General features: G+C 37.8%; 1 pseudogene; it reads left to right on the top strand.

Moving 5' to 3' along the window:
- Positions 1-8,124, top strand: part of LOC134365554 (S-adenosylmethionine decarboxylase proenzyme-like) — a 47,118-nt pseudogene extending 38,994 nt beyond the window's left edge.
- Positions 8,125-14,793: the final 6,669 nt, after the last annotated feature.

Here is a 14,793-nt window from a genome sequence, read left to right as displayed (position 1 = left end):
TGAGCAAGTTCTGCTAGTCCTCAATGCCATGGTTTATGTGATTGATCCACCCAGAATGTCCTCTCTTACCTCCTGCCTTTATGTAAGGCTCTCACGTTCTTCAAGGCACACTACAGATGCTGCTGCCTTCATACGTAAGTCTTTCCCTGTCATCCTAGCCCTGCCCCTTCTAAAAGGAAGATCAAGGTTTTCCTATAAGAATACATTTGAATAATTTTAATCCATATTCTGCAAACACTTTTTCCAAGGCAGTTGACTCTATTTGCAATGGCAAATTCATCAGTGTTCTTTGTATCCGGATGAGATAGGTCCATATTTATCTAGTATATTTATTGACACGTATTAGGTTGATATAAGCTGAGGCCTGGTCTAAGAAGTTCCAAAAGCATTCTATTACCTAGTGGCATCAGATGTATATGCAACCAGTTATTACACATCAGAACAATAAAATTTGCTAAATCAATGTGAAATCTTAATCAAGAGATTAGAAATGACAAGAGTGGAAAGTAATAAAGGATGGATTTGAAGATGGAAAACATGAGTTTGGATTCTACTTCTGTTCTTCAATGAGTAATAATAATAGTTTTAATAATAATGACAACAACAAAAACAAAACTAATCCCTAGGCTTTATGGAGCTCTTAATACATTCCAGGCATTGTGCTAAGAACTTGGCGTACATTAGAACATTTATTTCTTACAGTAATCCTATTAAGAATTACTGTTAGTTTTATCCCAGTTTTACAAATGAGGAAATTGAGGCTTGGGGAAGTTAAATAACATTCCCAAGATAACACACTTAAGAGTGCAGAATTCAAACTGCGTGGTTTCATTTTGGAGCTCTTTCTACATACTCACCAGCAAGTGTATGTCAATCTTAAGCCATGTGGCTATACTTTGCATCAATTTTTCTATCCTAAAATAATGAGGAGGGAGGGCATACTTAATGACTTCTAAAGTGTCTCTGTTTTAAAGGGCCTGTTCTTTCTCTGCTGAAGAAGAAAAAGAGGTGCTTTCTGGAAGAGGTGTGTGAATACCTAGAGATTGGAGAAATTTTAAGTCTCCTGGGTTCCTTTCACTTCATCTCAAACTCCCATACTGCAATTCTTTGATTATTTATAGAAGATATTCCCAAAGGAGGCAGCTCCATACTCTGCCTTGCAGATTGCAAAGACAGATAAATAAGACATTCCTCATTCTCTTACTCGCTAGGGAAATTGGGGGCTGTGTTTACATCGCTTCCTTGGTATTTATCCTCCTGCTGGCTGTTCCATCCCCTCTATTTCATGTTGTTATTTTACATCCATTAGGGGAACAGAAAAAACATGAGAAGCCATTCTGATCCACCCCAATCCTCAGAGGGCATTGCTCGGTCAAAGTCAGCATCCTCTCCCTTGTAATTTTCCCTACAAACATCTCATTCAAGAGGCATTTTCCTCTCTCTGAATACTAATGTCCTGATGATGATAAAAATAAATAAATATCTCTCACACACATCAAAACAAAACAGAAGGAAAAATAGAGAGAACAGAAAATCAATTGCATGCTTGATTCATTTCATGTTTATATCCTTCTGGATTTCCTTCCTAGGCTCCTGGGAATTGCCTAGTTAGCAGTTAGAAAGGGCTGGCTGGATCCCTACAGTTTTTAATGTGGTATGCTGGTCTTCTGTGGCTTTTCTTTGGAAAGGGACTGGACTTTATCATGACACCTTCTGAATACATGAGCCTCCGTTCTTTACCCACCAGACCCATGGAGATGTTAATATAGTCCATTATGTATGAGGGACTGACAAGATTATTTGCTATTTTTTCAGTATTTTCCTGGAAATGGGGGCTTTGCTTCAAGAAAAGCCTGTCTATGGTTGGTCAAAACAATTTTGATCATCTGAGTCCTTGTTTGGTTAATTTATTCTTACCTTGGCTCTTCAATGAAGGACAAACATAAACTGAGCACCTAGCTATGCACCAAAGTGTATTTCATGTTGCTATTCCACTTAATCTGAAAACAAAGACACTGAAGAAAATAAGTGTCCTAATGTCTAAGTGGAGAAACTGAGACTCAGAGTATAAATGCAAGTCTAGCTGGGAGATTCTGAGAAATCTTTGCAGCACTTTGTTACAAATTTACTTCCCTATGATAAATTTTAAAAAGCAATGTGGTATAGCTCATATCACTAGGTTTTAGAATATTAGATTTGAGTCTCTTGCAAGCTACATGGCCTTAAGAAAAAAGTATGAAACTCTCTGAATCTTACTTTCCTCCCCTCTTGGTATAAAAGAGAGTGTGTGAACTTTGAACACAGAAATGGGAGACAGAATTCTGGCTTCACCATTTTTTCCAAAAGTAATGTCTGAGATGAGGAATTATGCACATGTTATTTATTAAAGATGTGCTCGCAGAAAAGACTGATAAGGGGAGAACAAGAGAGGGGTGAGACAAAGCCAGTCAAGGGTGTGATTTTGGGTGAAGTCTCAATCTCAGCCTGATCTCACAGGAAGCTCTGGGGCATGACAATTCTCAGAGTTTGTCCTAACTCAAGGCAAGATAGTTGGGTGTCCACAGTGTGGCACCCACCTGTCATTTGTAAGAGCCACCCAGAGAGGGTGTAAACTCCCAAGTATGCTGGCTTTCTGCTTGTGCTGGGCTTTATAGGTTTGTATTACTATAAAGATCTGGGTGGAAGGCTCTGTGTTTCGGGGTATAGCATTTTACTTTTCCATTTTAGTTTCCCTTCTCTAAAATGAGTCAGTGAGATTATACAGTTTTGATTTTTTAAATTGTTCTACATGCAATTGAAAAATAAATGTATATAATAGTGTGTGTGTGTATGTGTGCGTGTGTGTGTGTGTGTGTGCGCATTATACATATATGTTTCTTTCACTGGAACTTATGATTCTTGGACCAGGGATCTTGATTTTACTCAATAATGTATTTCACACTTTTACAAGAGCACTGGTTATAGAAGGAGCTCAATAAATATCTAACAAAGGAATAAATGAATGATGAACAAATGGATATTTACTCAAATGTGAACGATACTCAAAAGGTCTGACCCAACCTTTGACTGAAGACATAGACCTTTGGGAACCCTGGAGTAATGAAGAAGTCTAAATTTGAACTCTCACCCATGAGCAGACCCAAATCCTCCTCTGCCCAATGAACATCAACATTTACATGACCAAGACCCTAACAACAACCCCCTTACTTTCTTCCCCACCCTGACCCTGCCATAGCATCCACTCATTTCTTCATTGTCTAGATCACAATTTCTTCCTTGAGGTTTTAGTGCTTGAAAATTTCTCTTATTTTCTTGGGAATTCAGCTGTGTATTTAATGTCTAGGATTCCTAAGTGTTGTGTAGGAGTGGACATTTTCAATTCTCTACCCTATTCTATGGCAAAAAAAAAAAAAAAAAAAAAAAATATCTGATTTTAAAATATCTACACAATCTCCAAATCCCAGGTCCTATGGTTCTAAGAAAAACCTAGAGTCATACATCATTAAAAGCCTCTTTGAATGAGAGAAAAAGGGAGAAAGCAAGGGAATGTTATGTGTGGCCAGGCACTGGGACACTCCAGGTTTTCATCTCTTCCTAGGGCTGTCTAGATGGTCCTCCATTAAGCTGTCTTAGGTCCCATGTGCATGTAACTACAACTTGTTACACTGTTTGATATTGTCTGTCTCCCCTAGCGGACTGTGGTCTCCGTAGTATCTAGAGTGCTCTCTTCCAAAATTCTGCGTCCTATTTCCTAGGACGATATCTGCCACCAGAGTACGTGCTCTGTGTATGCTTATTGAAAAATTTAATGACTGTCTTTAATATATATATATATATATATATATATATATATATATATATATATATATGATGGTATGATAAGAATGAAGGTCTTAGATGCAACACTTTGGATAAATAGGAATAAATTATGCATTTTTTTTACTTCACAAAAAATAATTGAACACCTAATGTAACTGTAGCCACTTTCTAGGACCTAAAAGATACCTTTTTAAATGGCATAACTATTTTCCTTGTCAGGGATTTCATTTAAATTTCATTTCATTAGGAAGAATTTCTGTGTCTGAGACAGGTTTGGGGGCGGGGAGAGACAGAGACAGAGAGAGAGAGAGAGAGAGAGAGAGAGAGAGAGAGAGAGAGAGAGAGATTTCTCCCTTACAAATAGTTAACATGTTTTATATATGATCCAAAGACACACACTTCAGTATAGTAAAAGAAACACCTGCTGGAGAAGCCTGTCTAGGTTAGATATTTCTTATGTGACCTTCAGCAAGTTACTTTCCTTCACCAAGTATCAATTTATTCTCACATGCATTGCAGGGTTGATATGAGAGTTATAAATAACATCTATAGAATATTTAGCTGCATAGTAGGTTCTCAATAAATCACAATTGCTGTTATTACATCATAACATGAGAATGCTTTTCAAAGGTGAGGGTTAACTCCTGTGTTGAATCTGTTTTCCAAGTTCAAAGCCTAAACATTTATTTTCTTTAAAACAAGGCACGATTTGACTCCTAGTTACTGGTTCTAACCCTGTGAAATGCATACTGTGATGGGTAATTATGCCAGTTAGGACAAGACACAACTCAGCTTGCACCTTTTCTTCAGAGATCAAGTAAACAAACTTACTTTGCTGGCATTTCCAAAGCAGAGCTAGCAGCGGAAAATATAGGTAGTACCATAATGTGATGCCTTGAAATTCGCTAAAAGCAATCCTACTTAATGGCAAAACGTCTACAGCATTGGCTACTGTAAAAACCTCAGGATGTCCAGACAAGCCCTTAGGGCATCAAGCACTCGGGTATTTCACTGTTCTGTGTCTAAATGGACAGCGTCTGGCAGAGACGTTCTACCGCATTACCACATTTCTCTTATCTGGTGCCAAGAATTTGCTGGAAAAGCCAACAGGAAATGAAAACTAGCCAATTTTTAAAATTTTCTCATGACTCTTATTTCCCGATCTATGCTTCCGTTGATCTCTTAGCGTTCTTGAGGCTGGAATGGAGAACAATAACCTTAGGCAATGCGTGATCTGACCTTGGCAGAGGTCTTTCCCTTTGCCTCTCCTGGTCAAATGGTTCATAGCCTCATGAGTGAGTAGCACGGCCGCAAGAGAAGCTCATCTGTAGCTCCTCTGTCCACTTACTGACAGGAAGCCTTGGAAAGGGTGGGTGTGTAGAAAATTAGACTTGGAGTTCTACCACTAATGAGTTTAGAGTTCTTGGGCAAATCATTTTATATCCTCAGGCCTCCATTTGTATCTATAAAATAGAGTCAATGGGTTAATTTTTTGGATTGAAATTAGAATCCCCCTGAGAAAACATTTGTAAAAATGATTTATAAATGTTAAGTCTCTATGCACATGGGAGTGTCATTAATCTTGCCATCTCTGTCACTAGAGAAATGAAACAACTTTCATTCATCCTTCAGGCTAATGTTATTTCTAACATTGGGTTGTCTACAACGTGAGCGACAGTTGAGAAGTGAGACTATGGAAAGATCTGGTATTGCATTCTCCACGTGTATTTATCCCAACAAAATGTCTTGAAGTATCTTGAATTACTGGGTACTAAAAGGTAGTGTGATTTCTCCATTATTGCAGAAAGCTTCCTTAAAATGCTAGTGCATCAAAGTAGTTTACCGTCTCTATCTGTGACACTGGTTTCTATTCAATTCTACAAGTTGTTATGGAGGTACTATACCTGTATTAGGGTATTCCAGAGCAAGAGAATCTCAGTCTTTGCTTTTAAGGCCTTCAAATAATTAGATTAAGTCTGCTCACATTATGGAAAATAATCTGATTTATTGAAAGTCTAACAGTAATCAGATCTAAAAAAATACCTTCACAAGAACATGTAGCCTGGTATTCGACAAAAGAAATGGGCACTACCGCGTAGCCCAATTAACACATAAAATTAAGTGTTACATCACCAAACATTACATAGGATTTCCAAATGAAAAGAACTGGGTGGTTGTTTGGAAAAAAGAAGACACAGGAAGCACATGATTGCTGATCTCCTATACCTAAAGAGCAGCTGCTGAGCTGGACTTACTTTTAAAGGTCACAGAAGGCACATCAAAGACCAAGAGAGGCCAAATTCAAGATAAAGAAGAATGTTCTGTCAACTAACAGTGTCAAATTACAGCTGTTTTGTCTTAATGAAGGCTTCATACTAAAGCTGGGCTGTTATGCACAATGGAGCTGCCCAGTGGTGGTATGCTGCTTCAGATGGGGATATGGCTGTAGGTAGCACCCGAGGTTCCTCTAAAGTGTGGGACTCTATGATGTCAAATAGATATTCTGAATCACTTAGGGCAATTTTGAAATCCCAGTTCATGTACATGTGATAGACTTTCCTCTTACGAGGCCACAAGCGCCTCCTTTTAAGAAGCAAACATAAACATTTTGTTTATTTAATGTTTTACTTTTTCCTGTTGGGGGCATTTGTTTTTAAAGGTGCTAATTCCTATCTAAGACACACTGTAGGCTGTTTTCTCATTATCATGCCAGAGCAGGACTGCAGAAAATAAAAGATGGCATTGTATTCTTGAATTAGCATTCTCTTTCTTTGTTGTAGCAACATGTCCTATATAAGCTTGAAAAATGAAACTGTAATTGTTTTAACCACCCTTCAAATTAATGCACATAACTATATGGAAGAGAAATAAATATGATTATCTACCCATATATTTCAGGTTTCTCTAAATTTGATGATATGGTTCTATTTGGTCACACGCATTCTCTGTCTTAGGCAAGTTAGCTTCTTCTCAGTTCCCCATCTGTAAAATCGTTATTTTAATCACTCAATTTTCAGGTTCTTCCTAGCTCTTTCCTTTGGTGACACTGATTCCAATTTAGCTTCAGAGACCTTACAGAACTCTCTATGAAAGCATAATATAAGAAACACTATTTGATTTGCCAATATTTTCTGCTTGCTAACCAGATCTGTTAGAATATCAGAGCTTTTCAAACGAGTGTTGACCAATGTTCAACCCTGGCATCATAAAGGAAGCCCACTATTTTTCTGTTATCAAAAGAAAGCACATTCAATAGAAACTGCCATTTTTTTCCCTCAGTTAAAGGTATTTAGAGGTGCATTTGTGTTCCTTTGGTACCAACCTGATTGGGAAAATAATTCCTAAATACTCCCATTTGATGACTCAAAATGCATTTACTCTCTTATTCCATATTGATGCTGTGTATGTCCCTTTGTGAGGTTCATATATTTCTATTATTTTCCAGGTTTGAAATTCTTTATTTCCAGGGTAGAATTACAAAGGAAGGAGCAATCAAAAACATCTGCTCTGCTTTTAGATGCTGGCAGGCATCCCCATCACGCTCCTCTGCAATGCTGGACAATTAGGTACAAGGAGAGGCAGAATTGTTTTTACCTTTGACTGGGATTCTCTTCCTGGCAGTGAATGAATGAAATGCACTGAATGGAGTGCTCTTTTCTCGCCCACTGAGCAGATGTGCCTGTCACTCACTCTGATTAGCAGCACCTATCCTAGGCAAGACAGGAGTAGCAGAAATCTTGATTAGTTGAACACTCTAATACCTCTATTTGTTTTCCTAAAGCTTGGACTGTGTTTGGGGCGGAGTAAATAATGGATTTTGTGTATGTTGCCAGGGGGTGGGAGGAGGGAGAAAAGAATTGCTCCAACTGTGAGTTTCTGAATTAAATGAAGACTGTAGATGCCAAAGAAACCATCTATGTCACTGCAATAGATTCAGTCTTGACAGCAGCACCAGTGCAGTTCCTGTGAGTGCAGCATTCATCCATAGACTGACAGAGGTGGAAAGTCTGGAGACCTGTAGTCCAGATATGTTAAGGAGAACCGTGACCCAGGCAAAGGCTGGTATATTATTAATAGCATCTATCAATTGCCAAGCACTTACCATATGAATGGCACTGTGGAAAGCAGCTCACAAAGAAGGAATCATTCTCATGAAATCTTTCTGAGTTTGGTACTATCTGTACTTTTTTTTTTTTTTTTTTTTCAGATGAAGAAACAGACTACGGGGCCAGAGCTATGAAGTTAAAAAGTGAAGACTCAGGATCCAAACTCAGTTCCAACTGCTACCAAAGTTTATGCCCCTAACTGCTATGCTGTAGACAGACTTTGGAGACAATCACACACCGGGTTGCAAAGCATCTCCACAACTAATGTGTCCTAAACTTTGGGCAAAATATCTCGCCTTTCTTAAGATCAGTTTTCTCCAGCTCTCCTGGGTCTCCAGCTTGCTGATGCACCCCACAGACTTCCAGATCATGGCATTTGCCAGCCCCCATAATCATGTGTGTCAATTTCTTGTAATAAATCTCTTCATATAAGAGCTTCCTCATCAAAAAAGCTCACCGTTCCTAAAGAATCTTCGCTCTAAAGCCTAATAAACAAATGTGATTGAAAGATGATAGTAATGACTGATAATAAAGTCATAATAAATAGCATTAGCAATATAAGCAATATATGATTAAACATTTACAAAGTATTTTCTAACCCAGCTGTTCTTTGATATTCCCATTCCCAGTAGCCCTACAGAGCAAATTATATTAACCCTACTTTTAGATCCAAAAAAAAAAAAAAAAAAAAAATGAGGTTGAAAGAGGTCCTTGACCTTGTAGCAGAGATGGATTTCAAGCCACAATAGCCCTCAATAAACAGGGATGTGCCTTCCTGTTCTACCACAACAGATTCCCAACTGCTACCTGCATTTTAAAAGTGCCTTTGAAAGCTCACTTTAAAGCAAGGAGTAATCTAGGTGAGCCTGACAGTGGAGGAGCATACCTATGGTCTACGGTTTCTTTTCAGTGAAGCTCTAGCCTTGGTACAGGATATATTTATAGGCGCAGCTAGTTGTACCTTTGAGTGTCATGTTGTACAGAGACCAGAGTGGTAGAGAAGCAGTGAAAAACACAGCAAGATGGAAAGCTTGCCTCATCTGAGGCTCTGATGTCAGAATTCCTCACAGATCAAGTCATCTTCTCCTTTTACTGGAAAAAAAAAAAAAAAAACAAAAAAAAAAAACCTTGATTAACCTATGGGAAGGGCCCAGTGGAGAGAAAAATCCAACGACGATGATTTTTATGCAACAGTAAATGATCCCTTACTAGACTGCATTAAACCAAGATAAATGTTTTTCACTTCTAGAAATAACAGCTGGGGGTGGGCTTGTGAGGTTGGGGTTAGAGATGAGAGGCAGGAAGATTAAAATAGGTTGAGACTATGAGGTGTAAGGAGCAGTGAAAATATTTTAGTGGTGGAAAAACTGAAAATATTTTCAGCAAACCAAAAATATTTTGCAAACTAGAATATCATTTGAAGTCATTTGCTTTGCTGTCTTTTGAATACATATTTGTCTTTCCCCAGATAGTTAAGTACAAAAATTCAGAGACTTCGGTAGTGGGGATTTGGGGCAAATAAAAACAGTTGAGTTAAGAAGGTGTGGAACAAACTAGCACACATAGGTGCTGAAACAGGAGACAAAGATGGTTTCAAAAACAAAAACTGGCTAGGAACTCACAGCTTTAGGTTTGGGTATAAATTTAAGTGCTGAAATAAATATGATGGAAGTCTCAGTATTCAGAAAGACCCTGACTATTATCTGGGTTACAATTCTATACAAGTTGGTGGAAAGAATGAGTCCAGCTGCATTCACCTCTTCTATTCTCACTGCGTAATATCTGTCTGAAAAGTAGAAACCAGTCTGTTAACCAGATGGTAGCAGCCATGTAACTGTATCTCCATGTCTTGGATTGAAATAGTTTAGTGTGCCTAGCACTGTGTGATATAAACCTTGAGAGCATCTAGCACTGGATGTGATTTAAGATGACAGCAGAACTTATTGTTCCGTTCCCAAAATCTTTCCCACGTCCACCCTGACCACTATAAAAGTGTGTCTGGCATATTGCATTCCACTGTGGTTGGAAGATGCATCCAGGGTCTGTAGCATATTCCCCTTCCTCATGTTTCCATTACTCAGGGAACATTTTCAAAAGATGAGATCTGCTCAATTTTGGAATAGTTTCCAGAGGGATGTGGCAAAGTGCCGCGTCATTTGATTCACTTAAAATTAGACCAGAGCAAGGAATCCCAGTGTCCCACTGGGAGCAGTTCTGTACTGGTGGGAGTGAAGGAGAGCACTGCCCATCTGCTGCTGGAATAGGGGAGGGGATCTCCATCACTGCCTCATGCAACTTCTTGATGCTGATGGTTGCCATTTCAAACACTGACTCTCTCAATGGGAACACGATATAATATTATTTCTGAGTTTCTCCTTTTGCTCTCCCCCCTCTCAACTAGCATTACCAATCTGGCTTCATTGATACTAATTCTAGCAAAATTGGAGAGCAGGTAATGGAAAAGCACACTGCAAACTCATGCCCTCTTCCCTAGTCTCTAAGAAGTCATCTACAGATTATATTTGTTAAAGATTTAAAATACACCCTCATTGCCTGTTAGTATATTAGTCAGCTTATGCTGCCATAAAAAATAACCATAGATTGGACGGCTTCAAGAACAGAAATTTGTTTTCTTACAGTTCTGGAGGCTCGAAGTCTGAGATCAGGGTGCCAGCATGGTCAGGTTCTGGTGAGGGCTCTATTCCTGGCTTGCAGACAGCTGCCTTCTAACTATGTCCTCATATGGCCAAGAGAAAGAGATCTGTTCCTTTTCTTATAAAGCCACCTTCTTATCAGATTAGGGTCCCACTCTTATGACCTCATTTAATCTTAATTACCTCCTAAATATTCTATCTCAATAAATAGTCACACTGGAAGGGTTTCTACATATGAATTTCGGGGGCAGGGGATGTCGCAGCACAGATTTCCAATTTTTTCTTTATTTAATTTCTCAGTCATCAGTACTAAGTCCCAAAAAAGAAACAAAAACTGAGATTTCCCCCAGATTTATGTATCTATATACTAGGAGAAAATTTGGACTAATTTGTCTGAAAAGTATAAATTCAGTGATCTGATTTGCTCTTTTTATGTGTCCATTTATGGGTTGGAAAGAATTCAACCTTTGGAATGAGCAGATTTAGTTCTAATCTTGGTTATATTACTGATTTGACTGATGACCTCAGATTATTCCATATGTAAAATGAGGACTTCTTTTTTAGATTCCTTTCCCACTCTGACATTTCAGGGATCTGAGATATATGAATTGGCATTAGTGTTCCTTTTGTCACAGACACAGTTACAATCAAAATCCAAAGGATGCCCCGATCCCTTTGCATCTTCATTTTCCCTTAGGATTTCTGGAATAGAGATGACCTAAGCACAACATTGGAATCAGATTTTCTGTTGAGAGGTGGAAGACAGTCACTGAGCACAGTCTAGAAGTGAAATTAGGGGGCATCGGGTGGAATGTTTCATGGGCCAAAAGGGGCAGATCTTGGAGTAGTCTATGGCCTGCTGGTTTATGTCTTGTGGGGTCATCAGGATAGGGGAGACATCACAGTGATTTATAGAGTCTTGAAGTTTTGTAAAGGACAAAATAATAATAGTTAACCCTTAACTAACAGGTGCTTTCTAAATGCCAGATATTTATAAGTATGTTACATTTGTTACACTCAATTTAATTGTAACCACTGAAGTAAGTACCAGTTTATTTCTTAAATCCCAGAGGAAGGAAATGACACTTAGAGAGGTTAAGTTTTCCAAGATCACATGACTGGGAAGAGCAGAAGTCAGATTCTAAATGAGTCATTTGACCTTAGATCCCATAATGACTACTCCATTCTACCACAGCAGGAAACTAAGTCTCAGTAATGTGGCCCATGTCTTCTCCACTAGGCAATGTTCTAAGAGGGCAGTGACTAATGCAACTCTTTAACTTCAGCATTTATACAATGTGAAAACATTATTGGGCATAGGAAAATACAGGATGATAACAAATTTTAAATAAGAATCTTGAAATCTAACCAGAATTAGGAGCATCTTCAAGGAGGAAACAAAATAAAATGAGACCTAAAGACCAAGCATGAGTTAGATAGGTGTGAATGGGAGAAATATGAGGGGTCTTCAAAAAGTTCATGAAATATTTGTATTACCTTTGAATCCCATTTTTCCATGAACTTTTTGATGTACCCTTATGCAGTGAGGGAAGAGAGGCAGGAAGAAATATTTCAGACCCCAATAAGCGTTCCTATATCAAGGGGTATTGTTCTCACTGTCTCCATTATACCAAAATCCCAAAGGGCTTCTACTTACTCAAAAGTAGATTCTGAACACCATAACACTTATCTGTGTCAAAGCATGCTCATCACATTCTAATTGCATGTTTAGTCATCTGTCTTTGATGACAGTGAATTCCTTGAGGACGCAACCCTTGATTTACATGTCTTTGTATACCCAGTATTAAGTATATAATAAATGCTCTAGGCTTGTTGAATGTTTAATGCTTGTGCAATTACTAAACGCATCAAGGATTCTTGACTTCTTCCCTGACTGGTTATTTATCCTCGATTTACAATTCAGTCTTGTCCAATCAGTGTTTCCTAATCACTCTGTAAGCACCATGTAGTTCTGCTAGGCATTAGAGGGGTACATAAGACAAAATGCACTGCTTCGCAAGAGCATCACCATCTGTTGGGGATGGCTGACAATTACTCAAGTAACTGAACCTCGGTGTCTCTCTATGCAAACAGAGGTGAGAAACTTTCTTCCAACTACCTCACAAGATGCTGAAGGTATCTAATAAAATAATGCATGCAAAATGTGCTTTGTAAGTTGCAAAGTATCATTTAAAAAGTTAATACTTAGAATTTTGTAGGAGTTTGGCACTGTATTTGAACTCTTCTTGATTCTGGATCATTGAAGAACATATAGAAACTTTGCTATAGATGCTGTCAGAGGCGGTATAGGCTGAAATTTGACCAACTATATGTAGACACTACTGCCTTAGACTCTCTGTGTTTATGCGGCTTCAGCAATGGTCTGCTCATTCTCTAGTTGTATGCCTTTAAGTTATTCAGTGCTTGGAAAGATTATGGACAGGGAATTTGTTCTCCTACAGTATCTATAGTACACATCTTTTAGTGTAACAAAGAAGATGCCATAAATTAACACACATGTATCTGCACATTTGTTCAAAAAGAAATACAGGAAGGTAAGCCCAAAACTAATGAGATGGACTGCCTAGAGAGGGTGGGTAGGCAAACACTGGGGAGTGGCAATAAGTAGTAATGAATGAAGGGCGAGCAGCATTTCCTTGAATAATGTCTTTGTAAAGTGCCAGCTTTCAGAACTGTCTTAGTGTATCACATTCCAAATAAATAATAAACAATCAGAGAAAATCAACTAGTCTTTGGTAGGAAAGTAAATTTCAAGTGGAATGCAAAATATGACAAATTAGCTAACTTTACTAAAAATAAATAATATCATCACACTTCTTTATTATCGTTATTATTTCACATTGCTCCTTCAGGAGGTGAGGAAGATAAGGACCAACCTAAGTAACTTTGGAAAACAGTATTTTGATTATAAATTATACGGCATACAATATTGTACTGTAGTAAATTTGTTTTCTGCAGGGTTAGTAATTCTGAAGCTATTTCAAATGTATTCTAAGATTGAGCAAATATATAAATATGTTGTGGATAATGAGAGCCGAGTTTCTTATTTTTGAAGAAAGAAGTTATAATTCAAAGGAGGAGGCTAGAATGAACCTTGCAATGTTTGATTTGAATCAGAGGTATTAGAATGAACTCATGGCTATGCATGTTATACATATGTAGATAAACAGATGTAGACATAGGTGCATGTGCATGCATACTTATATTTTACTTATGTTTTCTATCTCTGCTGACAGGGCCTAGAAGCAATGACACTACAGTCACAATGAGCATGCCTAGAGTCCCAAAATGCTTTAGAAATGCCACTTTTCACACTCACACACAAAAGAAAATAAAAATGAGTTTATTTTAGCACTGGATGAGTCAAGAGCTAGCACAGGGAAAATACCAGATGAGCCTGGGACAACTTAGGGTGCCAAAAAATAAGAAAATGCCTGAAAATTGATGGGGCATGTAAAAAGGATACAGGAGCCAACCCAAAGAAGCTTCTGATGGCCAATTTTATGACAAAATAAGCAACAAAATAAATAAATACTTATAGTAATGGATTGCAACCCATAAAATGAAGAAAATATTCATTGTTCTATACTGATATAAATAAATGATTTAATAAATAAATAAATGGGAGAGAATGAAAGCTTTTCCCTTCATAGAATTCCAATTAATAAATGAGGAAAGACAGTTCAACACCATCACTTGGCTAACATCATAGCAATAATTGTTGCAGCCAGGATTTATCAATAGAAACTGAAATTAGTGAGTGAAGGTATGACAAGGAAGATCCTGTCTAGATACAAACATATCTGTACAAAGTGTATACCCATAAGAAACTTATCAAATAAATGGAGGAAAACAGCAACTTTCCATTGGCCAACCAGGAAGAAACCTCCTTAACCGATGATCAAATTTAACATGACTAATAATAAAACATGTGGCCATCCTTTGTGTATTAATATGATATTGAGAACACAGCATCATTTTTATGATATTCTGGCCAAAAATGCATTTTCTGAATTTAAATGTGGCGAAAGAGCAAATGGTAGATATACCATCAAATAATTAACCTGTATTCTCCCTAAGTGTCATAGTTATAAACAAAAAATAATAAACAAATATATAATAAAGACTGAGGACCTGCCCCAGCTTGGAGGAGATAAAAGAGACAGGTGCCTAAAAGCAGCCTTAATATAGGA

Source organism: Cynocephalus volans, chromosome 17, assembly GCF_027409185.1.
Source record: "Cynocephalus volans isolate mCynVol1 chromosome 17, mCynVol1.pri, whole genome shotgun sequence".
Lineage (NCBI taxonomy): Eukaryota > Metazoa > Chordata > Mammalia > Dermoptera > Cynocephalidae > Cynocephalus > Cynocephalus volans.
The sequence above is the reverse complement of the archived record's forward strand: the minus strand, read 5'-3'. Positions and strand labels throughout refer to the sequence as shown.